The 12728-nt window shown below is 45.1% G+C and overlaps 1 pseudogene; it reads left to right on the top strand.

Annotated features, from left to right (window-relative positions):
- The first annotated feature begins 8069 nt into the window (after positions 1-8069).
- Positions 8070-11771, top strand: LOC131400292 (doublesex- and mab-3-related transcription factor C1-like; annotated as a pseudogene).
- The last annotated feature ends 957 nt before the right edge of the window (positions 11772-12728 follow it).

The following is a 12728-nucleotide window of genomic DNA, read 5'->3' as shown; positions in this document are numbered from 1 at the left end:
CATTGATCAAAGGTTCCCAATGGTAGCCTAAAACCTGAGTTTACATACAATATTTATATCTCTGAAACCCTTTGAACTGCAGGAGATGCCTGCTAGCTTACTCACAACCAGTTTGTTCGGGGCTTGGTATTCTGGTGCCTTGGCTAAATATGTCTGTAAAGTTGTCGAGAGCCCCCAAATGACAATATAATATTTAAGAGAGGCAATTGTTAATTTGAAACTTGGCTCTACCACTTCTTAGCTGTGTGACTTTGGGCAAATTGTTAGTCTCTCTCAGCCTCAGATTCCCAATTTGCAAAACTGGGGATAGTAATGGGGGGGTTGTAGGGATTAAATGTGAGAATTTGTTTGTACAAGTTGTTTGTAAAGCAATTCATGCACTATCTGGCAAATAGCTGAGGCCCCCCAAATATCAGCTTTAATTACTATTGATTAACCTCTGAAATGCCATAAGTATGCAAAATCTATTATAGTGACCCAAATTAAGAGATTCAGAATCCATTTGCCTCATTTGGCCAACGATGAGCTTCTCTCCATGAGCTTGCACAGATGGACAGCGACCAGGAGAGCGAGAACCCCTTTGTTCAGTTATGCTTTGTGATGCTGAGAAACAACAAAATCAACTCTCCTAAAATTAATGAATTTACCAAATGACCGATTTGCCACATTTACTGAATTTCCTGATCGTCATTTTAACAGCCTTTACAGGAATACTCATTTTTGGTTATTGACGATGAAGTATGTATTTCTGAATATTAACTCAATGAAGTGTATATATCTTAGAAGTTGGGAAAAACATCCGAAATTGGGGACTGAAAAATTTCCCCATGAAACTATTATTCCAACCTAAAATTTGGGTTCTGCCTATGACGGAATTGTTTTAATTACTCCTGATTTATCTGGAGTAATTTATCTCTTTTCAAGCCGCGTGCTTTTTCTTTTGCATATTTTACAAATGGCTTATCAGATAGAAGTGCTTATTACTCGCAATTATAATTTCTAATCAAAGACAAATATATTAAATTCAAAAGCTGTATTTAATTTTAATTTTCACATAAAATCCAATTATTTTAACTTGGATTAAAATTGAATTTAAAATTAATTTTCAATTCAGACACATGCTAAAAATCAGAACTTATAATTAAATTTATGTAGAGCCTTCTGCTTCTGGGAAGATAGAGTAGGTGTACATTTCCGTATTCTTCCCACTAAGTACAACTTAAAACCCTGGGCACCATGTATAAAATAAACATAAGTCTCTGCAAAGTGGAGAGGGGAAGGCAGAACAACTAAGGATCTCAGAACAGGAGGAAGGACACGGTGGTGAGTTCCCTGGGTCTTCCTCTCTGCATCACACATCCCAGACTTGGAGCTGAAGAAGCCTCCTATGGGGAAATGCCAAAAGGCACAGGCGAGACAGCAAACAGCTGCAACAAAAGCCTGCTGTCTCTAGCATAAGCATCAGAAAAGGGGTAGCCTAGCAAGACAGAAAACATTTTGACAATAACTGCTCTACTCCAGCCAGACACCACAGAAGGAACTATGGCCCTGTCCCCACTCAAGCCAGCAAAGTTCTAGTGGGGAGCCTAGAATTCCACATTCAACTGGCGGAAATGGGGGCCACCCTGCTCCTCCCATATCAGTGGAAATCAATCACGTGGAGATTCTGGAATTATACCTCCACCAGGCAGTAAGGAGGCAACCTTTCCCATCCCTGCTGGCATGATTTCAAGACTTTCACCACCACCCAGTGGTAAGGAGGCTACTCAACTCATGGGCTAAAGAGAAAGTTTTCCAGTACATCAAGAAATGAATTGAACTGAATGGAGATGATTATAAAACATATCGAAATTAGTGGGGTGAAGCTAAGGCATTGCTGAAAGGGAAATTTACATAATTAAGGACTTACATTAAGCAAAGGGAAAAGTATCAAATCAATAATCTAAGTTCTCACCTCAGGAAACTAGACGAAGAGGAGCAAAATAAACCCAAAGCAGGCAGAAGGAAGGGGATACTAAAGACAAGCCCAGTAATCAATGAAATTGAAAACAGAAAAACAATAGAGAATATCCATGGAACAAAAATCTGGTTCTTCGAAAAGATCCATAAAACTTGCAAACCTCTAACGAGACTGACAAAATAAACCTACAATGATTCACTGCATTTGCACGTATTTACTGAATGACTCTAATAACTCGATTTGTGATACTTTTCATATAGTCTACTTTGGAAACCTAAGTACCTATGTTCTCAATATGTATCACAGAGAGGAAAGAAGAATAAGAGAAACATCGGACCCTTGATTTAAAATAACAATGAAATTTCATTTCCGACATGACAGCTAGATCGTTGTCCTTCATGACAGAAACTATCTTTTATCATATTTTTCGTAATTAGCTCAAATTCTTTTGTAAGTGATAGAAATGATTCCACAATATCAGTGCCACAAGTTCAGTTTTTGAGGCTACAATCATGTTTTTGCAGATTGGAAAGTCCTTGGAGACAAAATGTACCTGAAGTATTAATTGGCCAGGGTCTCATGTCTCATGACTCATGTAATGGTAAAAATAATGTATTTGAAATTTTTCAGATTTTGAATCAATTACTCTCTCATATTGTTGGAAAGGTCTTGTATAATATGGACTTAGTTGAAGATCTTCTGCTTTTTGTAAAATGTTACATATGGTCTCACAATTCTCTAACGTACATTCTGTAACTGAAATAACAGTGTTTTTATTATTATTACTTTTTTTTTACCATGTCTCCATCTCTAATGTTTGTGTGTGCGTGTGTGTGTGTCTGTGTGTGTGTGTGTGAGTGAGAGAGAGAGAGAGAGAGAGAGAGAGAGAGAGTGCACACAAGATCCAAGCCATTTTATAGCTGGCCAAAATTATAACCTCAGGTCCTCTTAATAATTGTTAAAAACGTGTTTGTTGTTTAACAGTTAACCCTAATTTCAGGCAACAGATTTTGCCATTGTGTTTGGACTGTTAGAGGAAATTCTTATCAAATTCACCTTATGTTTGCTTACATTTCTCTTAATATTGTCCACTCTGTTCTCTTTATATTTCTTTGAACACAGCAAATAAACAGCTTTTCATCTTTCTTTGCTGCTGCAAACACAACAGCAGCAGCAGCAAGAACAACAAGGTGGGGGGCGGGGGGCTGGGATGCTCGTCTTTACGGCAAAATGCCCGCCAATAAAAGTAGAAAGGAATGATAGAAATTAGAAAACCACCGTTTTTCAACTACCAAAGTAATGATCAAATCAGAGAAGAACCCTGAACGAAAACTAAGGCCAAGAGATGAAATTTTTTTGGAGGACAGAATACCCATATGGTGTCAAAATATCATGGCACAGACTGCTTAGAAGTCACAGAGGGACAAAGGCACCTTTACAATGGAGTGATCTGTCCAACAGATCACTTTAAATAAGTGACCAACTGAGTAATACCAGTAGCAGCACCTACAGCTAGACAAACTGACCTTAGGAGCCTCCAGATGTGATGTAATGTGAACTACTCATCACCGATTTAATATTCTTGCCAAAAACGTTAAACGTAAATCTAAACAAGAGGAAAATATCAGGCAAACCCGTATTGCGGACACTTGACAAGAAAACAGGCCTAGGCTCTTGGACAATGTCATTGTCATGGGAGATTTAAGTTAAGGGACTGTTTGGGACTAGAGGATACTAAAGAAACATGACAACTGAATGCAATGTATGATACTTGATTGAATTGTTGATCCTCAAAAGGATATTATTAGGACAACCGGGGAAATTTGAATACGGACTGTCTATGGGCTTAGATAATATCATGCCGTCGTTAAATTTCTCCAACGTGATGATAGTATTGTGGTTAGATAGGAGCATATCCAGGTTCTCAGGAGATACATTCTGAAGCAATTGGATGAAGTGTTTGGAACTCTTAAGTGGTGAAGTGGAAAGAAAAAGGAGCGATAAAGCAATGGGATAACACGAATCTAGGTAAAAGAATGTGCGCTCTTCAACCTTGTGCGTTTTCAAAATGAAAAGTTGAGGAAAATGGGTTGCTTATATTTTAGAGATATGCACTGAAATATTTACCAATAAAATAAGATGATTTCTGGTATTTTCTTGAAAATAATCTGGAAGAGGGGGAGGAGGGAAGATATATATGAAATGAGATTGGCTATGAGTTGTTAACGGTTGCAGTTGGGTGATGGATAATTGGAGTTTCCTTCACTATTCTCTCTTGTACAGTGGTTCTCAAAGTGTGGTCCCCCACCAGCAGCATCTGCACCACCAGGGAACTTGTCAGAAAAGCAAACTCTAGGTTCCACCCTGGATTTTTTAATCTGAGGCTATAGATGGGGAGCTCAGCAATCCGTGTTTTAGCAAGCGCTGCGGGTGATTCTGATGCAAGCTAATGTTCCAGGACCACTGCTCTACTGTAATGAACCTGGAGATTGTTTGTAAGTTTGTATAAAAACTCTATTTGTACATGTTTGAAATTATCCACAGTACAATCTATTGTTGAAAATAAAGAAAACAGGCACCCCGGCTATTTAGTGGCCAAGTTTTAATGAAGTCTCAAGACAGATAATCCTAATCTTACACAAACAATTCCAGAGGATAGAAAAGAGGGACTATTCCCCAACTCGGTCTATAAGACTGGAAAACCTTGACCCTGGAACCAGCAAAGATAGTATGAGGAAGAGAAACATCAAGGCAATCTCGCTCATGAACAGAAGACACAAAAATCCTAAGCAAAACTTCGGCAAACTGAACCCATCAGCATACACAAAAGATGGCACACCATAACTAAGTTACATTTATCCTAGGAGAGCAAAGCTGGCTTAACATTAGAAAAACTATAGATGGAAGGGGGCATGAGAGAGGTTTGTGTGTTGCTGATGTGTTCTGTTGCTTGCCCTAGGTGCTAACTGAATGTGTATGTTGAATTTTTGAAAACTCATTAAGATAGATACACACATGATTTTTGTCCTTTTTTGATGATAAGACAAACTTCACTGAAGATTTTGAAAAAAATCTTTAAATAACACTCACTGTATGTTAAGAAATTAAATGAATAGAGTCTTGATCATTTCAATAGAGGCAAAAAAAGTAGAATTCAATATCTACCCATGATTTTTGTGTGTGTGTGAGGAAGATCATCCCTGAGCTAACATCCGATGCCAATCTTCCTCTTTTTTTTGCCAAGGAAGATTGGCCCTGGCCTAACATCCGTGCCCATCTTCCTCTACTTTATATGCGACGCCGCCACAGCATGGCTTGACAAGCGGTGCGTCGGTGTGCGCCCAGGATCCGAACCTACAGACCCCGCGGGGTGCGCACACTTAACCACTGCGACACCAGGCCGGCCCCCATTCATGATTTTTAAGACAAATTAAACTAGGAATATAAGGGAAGTTCCTTAATCTGACAAAGGGAAAGAAAGAAAAAAAGAGAGAGAAAGGAAGAAAGAAGAAAAGAAAGAGAGAAAGGAAGAAGAAAAGAAAGAAAGAAAGAAGAGACAAAGAAAGAGAAAGAAAGAAGGACGGAAAGAAAACAATGAAACACAGCAAACCCATTTTAATACGGAAGTGTTGGCGGTATTCTATTAATATTAGGAACAACCCAAAGACGCCCAATTTTGCCATCTCTAGTCGACCTTGTAGTGGATGTCCTAGCCAGCACAGTAAGAAACCTGTAAGTTGATTATCGTACTTCTGTTACTCACAGATTCACAGAAAACTGCAGAATGCCTATAGACAAATTACTAGATATCACAGAGTTTAGCATGGTGGCTGACTTTAAGATCAATATACTTTTTAAAAAGTCAACTGGATTTCCATAAGTTAGATATAAATAGAAAATGTCATTTTAAACAGATACCAAGTATAAGAGCAACAACACTCTAGAGTATCTTGAGATAAATACCATAAAAGATGTACAAGACCTGAATGCACAAAAGATAAAGCTAACTACTAAACTGAAAGATTAAAACGTTAAAGGAGACCCACATAAATGGAGAGGCATCCCATGTTGGTGACCAGGAAGGCTGGATATCCTAAAGATAGTAAATTCTCCCCTAACTGATCCACAGATTCAACAAAAATGCAACCCATGTCTGTTGCAAACAAGTTTTCAGGGAACATGACATGCTGATCCTAACATTTATATGGAAGGGCAAAAGGCAAAGAATAGCAAAAATATGCCTGGAGATGATGAATAAGATGTAGGGACTTGCCCTACCAGAGATCAAGATGTCTTATCAAGAGATAAAAATTAAGACAGTGTAGTATTGGCACAGGAATGGACAAATTTATCTGTGAAACAGAACAGGAAGCTCAGAAACAGAGACACACAAATATGGACCAAAATGACTCTAAACACTGCCAAATGTTCCCGGGGGGCAGCGCGGGGTGTGCGTGTGTGTGCAAAATCGCCCCGGACTGAGAATCCCTGACATAGGAATATGGACCAATCTTAAAAACACATGCTGAATTTTGTAAAAGTAAATTTCAGATTACCAAGGACGTTGAAGATGCATGGACATATAATATTTCACGTCCAAAGAGAGAATAGTCTGGGAAACAAGGCTTGGGGAGCACAAAGCTCCACGTCACTTCACCAGTTACTGGCTGGCCTAGTAAAGCGAGCATGAGGAGAAGTGGGAGGGAGGCGAGGGGGGCGGGACTTTGTTGAGTGAGCTTCGGTGGAACTCGAGGCTCATTGGTCGCCCGCCACAGCGGTGAGAGGCGGGAAGGCAGCGCTGGAAGTTCATTGGCCTTTGTGGGAAGAGCGGGAAAGGGAGCGAGAGCTTGTTCTTCCCTCAGGCCTCTTGTCCGCAGACAATTGATTCCGACCTGCTGAAGGCTGGGGTAACCACAGGCTTGCGTCAGAAATATGACCCTCGTTCTCCACACCTCTTCTTTCCGCCTTTCCTTCTGCTCTGGATCCCCAGCCCCTTTTCCTCTCCTCAACCTCGGCGGGGAACCTCCACCTGCTCCTGCTCCCGATATCCCGCTCCGCCCCTCCCCCCCACCTAAGTGGAACCCCTGTGGGAGGACGCCTTGCCCCAACCCCCTGACCCCTGGCCTCTGGCCCCTGGGGCAGGGCCAATGCCCCTGCCTTTGATTCTGAGATGGCGGCAGCAGCGAATGATTGGGCTGCCCGAGAGGAGGTGGTGCAGTCCAGGTGTGGGGGTGGTGGAAGGTGTGCTCAAGTGTAATTGTTGAAGCGTGGAGAGGAGCATGGAAGATTGTTGAGAGGCTGTGGAGGGAATGCATGGTTTTGCATAAAAGCAGAGGGGATGTGCTGGTCCAAGAAAACAATTACTGCAGTGAGGAGTTGGCTGTTGACCAGACCAGAGTCTGTCATTCGATAGGGGGCTCACCAAACATCTATTCAATGAATAATCGAGGGGATGAATGAAAATAATTATTGAAAGAGGGGCTTGGAATCCAGCAGAATAATATGATTTCATGGGGTGCAAAGGGGTGTCAGGTTAAAGGGGGACCAAGAGAATAATTAAGATTACAGTAGGGTGCAAGAAAAAAATCAGAATGGAGTATGAGAGGAAAATTAAATGTAGGGCATACACGAGACTAACAATAGAATTGAGTGCAGGGGGCATAGAAGCATGAGTAGGGAGTGAATGAATGTAGGAGGTTAGGAAGACAATTGTGGAAGTAGATGCCAGGAATAATAGTTGGGTATAGCAGAGTACAGGATGATACATGAGAAGGGGGAATAGTAATTGTTGAAGGGGGCACGAGAGTGCATGTGTATGCCTGAAAATGGGGTCTATGTGGAGTGAAGGCAGGCAAGGAGACTAATAATTGGATTGAAAGCATACAGGACCCATGCCAAGAGTTTCTTGGAATGAGGCTATGTGCGAGTGGGGCTTCCTAGGAAGGAGGCTACAGGAGCAAGAAGGGAGGTGCAAACTGATTTCAGTGGTGAGCTGGATGGAGAGGAATCCAGCCACCTCAGGTGGGGTTTTCCGAGGGCAGAGGAAATACCTACGTTGAGGGTAGGGGATCATGTGGCCATCCTGACCTCTGCTCCTGACCCTAGAACCATGGATCCCAATGAAATGCCTGCTATGCCCTGCTGCCCCTCCGACTCCACCAAAGGGCTTGAGACTGGAGCCACATGGGGGATTGAACTTGGCCCCAGAAGAGCTATAAGTCGCTGTGCCCGCTGCCACAACCATGGCATCACTGACCAAGTCAAGGACCACGAGCACTTCTGCCTCTTCCGGGCCTGCGAGTGTCACAAGTGTGTCCTCTTCTCGTGAGTGTGGTGTCTGATAAGGGGAGCAGGGGCGGGCCTCCTCTAAATGCGACTGACTTTAGACCTGCAATCCCCCAATTTAGGGAACACTGCACGATCTTGCCTGCTGAGAGTGCCTTGGAGAGGGAGCAGAGGGCACACCTAAAGAGGCACCTGGCTCAAGGACTGATAAGGAGTGCGGCCGCCCCTTCCAAAGCTCACAGCCATGCCAAGAAGTTGGCCATCCAAGGAGGAGTCCTCAGTGAGTGTCTGGCCAGAGAGAGAGCCTGGGTTTGGGTGTACGGAGCATGAGTAGTTCTGTCACCAGTTCTACCATCCAGTTTCGATGAAACCTTGGGAAAGTTACTCCTTGGGCCTTAGCTTCCCCAACTATACGACGTCATCAATATTATCTACCAAGTGTTGGTGGGAAGGAGAGATCTGGGGGGTCAAAAAGGTCCGCGGTGAGATGAGACCTCAGATTGGGGGTGAGGTAGAGTAGGGTGGGGTCAGGAGGAAAGGCTCACCTAAGCTGTCCCCAGTCTCTCAGAGCTGGGAAAGAGAACGTCATACCCTAGCTTGAGGCCTACCCCTGTGCAACCTTCGGGGAGGCAAGGAGAGTCTGGGGCCAGTGGGGGAGGCTCCCACCTCAGCCCACTACCCAGACCCCTTCCTCTGTGTCCTGAAGACCTGAGTTCCATCGCTAACACTAGTGCAACTTGCCACATGACCTTGGGGAAGAAATACTTCATCTCTCTGTGCCTCAATTTCCCCAGTTGCAAAACGAAAAGTAGGACTGGCTGGTCTTCAAGGTCTTCTCAGCTCTGACATTCTGAGCTCCTATCTTTGTTCCAAAACATGCCCACATCTCTTCATGGCCAGCCTGGTACTTGGCTCCAACCTGTGCTCTCTGCTCCTGCAGGCAAGCTCCCAAGGGACTCTGCTGATTGGTCAGGCCCCAGAATTTTTGTGTCTGCCCTAGACTCCAGCACCCTTGAAGAAGCAACTAACAATTTCACTTTCCAGGGAGCCCCACAGGCCCCCTATCCTGCCCAGCACGTGAGTAGAGTGAGATGGGCCATGCAGCTAGTTATATATTGTGTGATTGGGTGCCCAACCTTGTGCTTGATGCCATGGGAGATAGAAGGAAGAAGTGGAGGCGGCCGCCGCGGTGGTGCGGCGTGGGTGGTGGTGGCGGCAGGTGCGGTGGCGGCAGTGGAGGAGGAGGAGGAGAAGAAGCGCGGGGAGGAGGAGGAGAGGAACAGGAGGAAAAGCAGGAGGAGGAGACGGAACTGGAGGAGGAGGGGAGGAGAAGGCGGCATCTCAGAATAATGGGCAAGGACGGGGCTCTCCCAGCTTTGCCATTTCTTATTTTTGAGACTTTGGACAAGTGACTTGATGTTTCTGAGCCTCCATTTCCCTATCAGTGTACTGAGAGGGGACAATATTCTACTCCTATAGCATTGACAAGAGGACTAGCACAAGGCCTTCAACAAATGGAGGCTGTTATTCCACATGAAACATATTGATGGGATAGAAGGTCCTGCTGAAGAGGGGGGCCGGGATGGCGAGGGCCACAGAGGCCCAGGCGAGAGTCCAGAGGCCATCAGAGCAAGCTTCCTGGAGATGAACCAAGCTGGTCCTTCAAGTCCCGTGGGGATTGGGGAATATGGAGGCGAGAACCGGTCCCTGGATAGGGACAGTAATCACATCTCTCCGGGTGCTTTCCAGGTTAAAACACAGACACCTGTGATTTCCCATAAACTTCACTGTTGCCGCAGGAGTTTTGAAAAAGCTGGCAGGAACTAGTGTCTCAGGAAAGATATAGAGAAAAAGATATAAAATGATATAGAAAAGAAAACAGGCCAAGCAGGGGAAGGGACTTGCCTAAGCCACAATGACTAATGGCCAGCAGGCATTCAGACTCCCACAGCCAGATATCGCAAAATCCTGCCTCTCTCTGTCTACTGGTAGTATGTGTCTACCAGAGGGCTTGATCCCCAGGCCTCTCCTTTCTTTGTTTCTAGACGCTCAACTCTGATCCTCCAGCCCTGTGCCACCCTTGACCCTCTTCTACTGCAGTCGCAGATCCTGGGAAAACAGTGGGGTCCAGAACCCGGTCAGGGGCTGAGCTTAGTGAATGGGAAGAGCAGAAGGCCTCGGGGTGGGTGGGGACTTCACTGGAACTGGAGACTGAAGGGGCACTTGTTGCATGAGCATGGGAGGTGTGGGTTCCCAACTCTCATTCTCTCACACCTTTTCCTTTTCAGGCACCCAAAGCTTCTGACCAGGCCTTGGGTTCTACCTCCTCAGAGTGGCGGCGGAAGCTGGAGGCGGCTGAGGCTCTGCTGACTCTGAGATACTCTTCGCAGGCCCCTTCTGGCTCCATCTCCCTGCTGCAGCCCTGTGCTGTGTCAGGTAGCCTGGTTCTTGCAAGGAGAACATGGAGTGGGTATAGTTGGGAAATGGGAGGGCATTGTGGTAAGCATGGCCTAACTGGGAAGTCAGAGTTGGTGGGTTGAACCTCCTTGGGCCCAGGCACCTAAGCTCCTCAGTCTGACGCCTGTGATGGCAGTTGATAGTTGTTCAGTGAATCATCAGTTTATCGAGCTTTGTGCTCAACAGCAAATGTTCAGTGCCCTGATGTCAAGAAAGAAGGAACCTGAGGCCCTGAGAGTGGCAGGGACTTGCCCTAGGGCATGCAGCATATCAAGTGGAAGAACCAGGTCTCCTGACTCCCAGCCCAGAGCTTTCTACCCAGACCCCTGCAGTCTGCTGCAGTCTGGGGAGGACATACATAGGTGCTAAGAACCAAGTCTGGAAGGAGACCTGGTCTCTACCTTCAGGGAGCTTCCAGTCTAGATGTGGAGCCTGGATGCCTTCACAGGTTGTAATTTGCGGCTAAATCTCAACGATGAGCCTGGAGAGGAAGGACTGGAAGAGGTCTGAGAAGAGATAGACACCTGGGGAGGCTGAGCGGGAAGGCTAGGTGCTCCCAGACCAAAATGGTGGGTGGGGTATGGTTTGTGAGAGAAGCAGCAACCCTGGAGGAACTGCCATAACAGAAAGGGATGAGGCTGGAGAGGCTACCAATCACGGAGATCTGGCATGCCAGGCTTAGGAGGCTAGACCAGCAACTGTGGGTGGTGGGGAGCCAGGGAATGTCTGAGCTAGGGAGGAGCACATTCAAAGACCCTGGACTTGACAAAAAGAAATGTGGTGTCTGTGGTGGAGGGATTGGAGGAGGCAAGACTTGAGATGGGCAAATCAGAGAGGAAGAGTTCTGTGCAATAGTCCAGGCGACAAAGCCTCGATTGGGTGGAACGAAAAAGAGGGGTGAGCCGGGAGGGGAAATGGATGTGACCTGGCCCTGACCCCTTCCTTTCTGTCTACAGCTCCTGCTGGAGATAGAGGACTCCAGCCTCCTAGCCCCTCTCTCCGACCCAGGCCGGCCAGCTCCATTTCTCTGCCTATTGGACATCTGGGGTGCATCTCCCTCTTGAACTAGAAGCCCAGAGGAGGAGGCCTCACTAGAGCACTGCCTATTTATGCATTTGCAAAATGTTTAATGTCCAAAGTGCTTAACATCTTTTCTTTAAGCCTTCAGGTGCTTCTATAAGCTTTTAGACCCTTTTTATTATATGGAGCAATTCCTTGGCTGAGGGTGGATGTCCTTGTACTTCCATCCCTCACTCCCTTGGATCCTGGGGCCTTTTTGTGTCTCTTGTAAAAACAAGGTTGTGCAATCTAAGCTGGTCAGTCTCGAAATAGGGTTCTGTGTGAGTTCATATGTTCATATGCGAGAGCTTTTGTTTGACTCACGGTTGCGAACATACCGGTGCGCTCATGTATGTACCCATGCATGTGAAACTATGAGGATGTTTTCATTTTGTGTCTAGGTTTTTGTGTGTGAGCAAATAATAAACCCTTGTTATTGTAAGGCACTGAGATACAGGGGTTGTTTGTAACCACAGTATAACCTAGACTGTCCTGACTCTAACAGACTTGTTCAATTCACTTTTCAAAGTGAGACTCACCTTGCTCAGTAACTGGGATTCCTTAACATGGCTAGATAAGAAAATGGTAGAGAAAAAAGGGAAGGAGATTTATTCACCCGGTAAGTAAGTGCCTACCCTCTGCCTGGCATAGACTGTTTCCAGTTGTCCAGAGGGCCACAAATTGAAATATCTGCAGGATCAAGCAGATCATAAAAATGAGTAGAGCAGACCAGATGGGCTCTGGCCAACTGACAGTGCATGCTCTACCTAAGGGGGCAGCTGCCACTTGGCTCCAGCCGATTGTTGCCATGCAGGAATGTGGACTCATTGTTGCCACATCTCCTGATTTTTCAAGAGAAGATGGAATTCTAGATTTCTATGTAAAATATCTCAATTTTAAAATGTTGACTCTGGTTTCCTCTTTAAGCCCGATACGTGGGCCAAGCAAAACATCCATGCAGGCCAAC

This window comes from Diceros bicornis, chromosome X (assembly GCF_020826845.1).
Source record: "Diceros bicornis minor isolate mBicDic1 chromosome X, mDicBic1.mat.cur, whole genome shotgun sequence".
In the NCBI taxonomy this organism is placed as follows: Eukaryota; Metazoa; Chordata; class Mammalia; order Perissodactyla; family Rhinocerotidae; genus Diceros; species Diceros bicornis.
The sequence above is the reverse complement of the archived record's forward strand: the minus strand, read 5'-3'. Positions and strand labels throughout refer to the sequence as shown.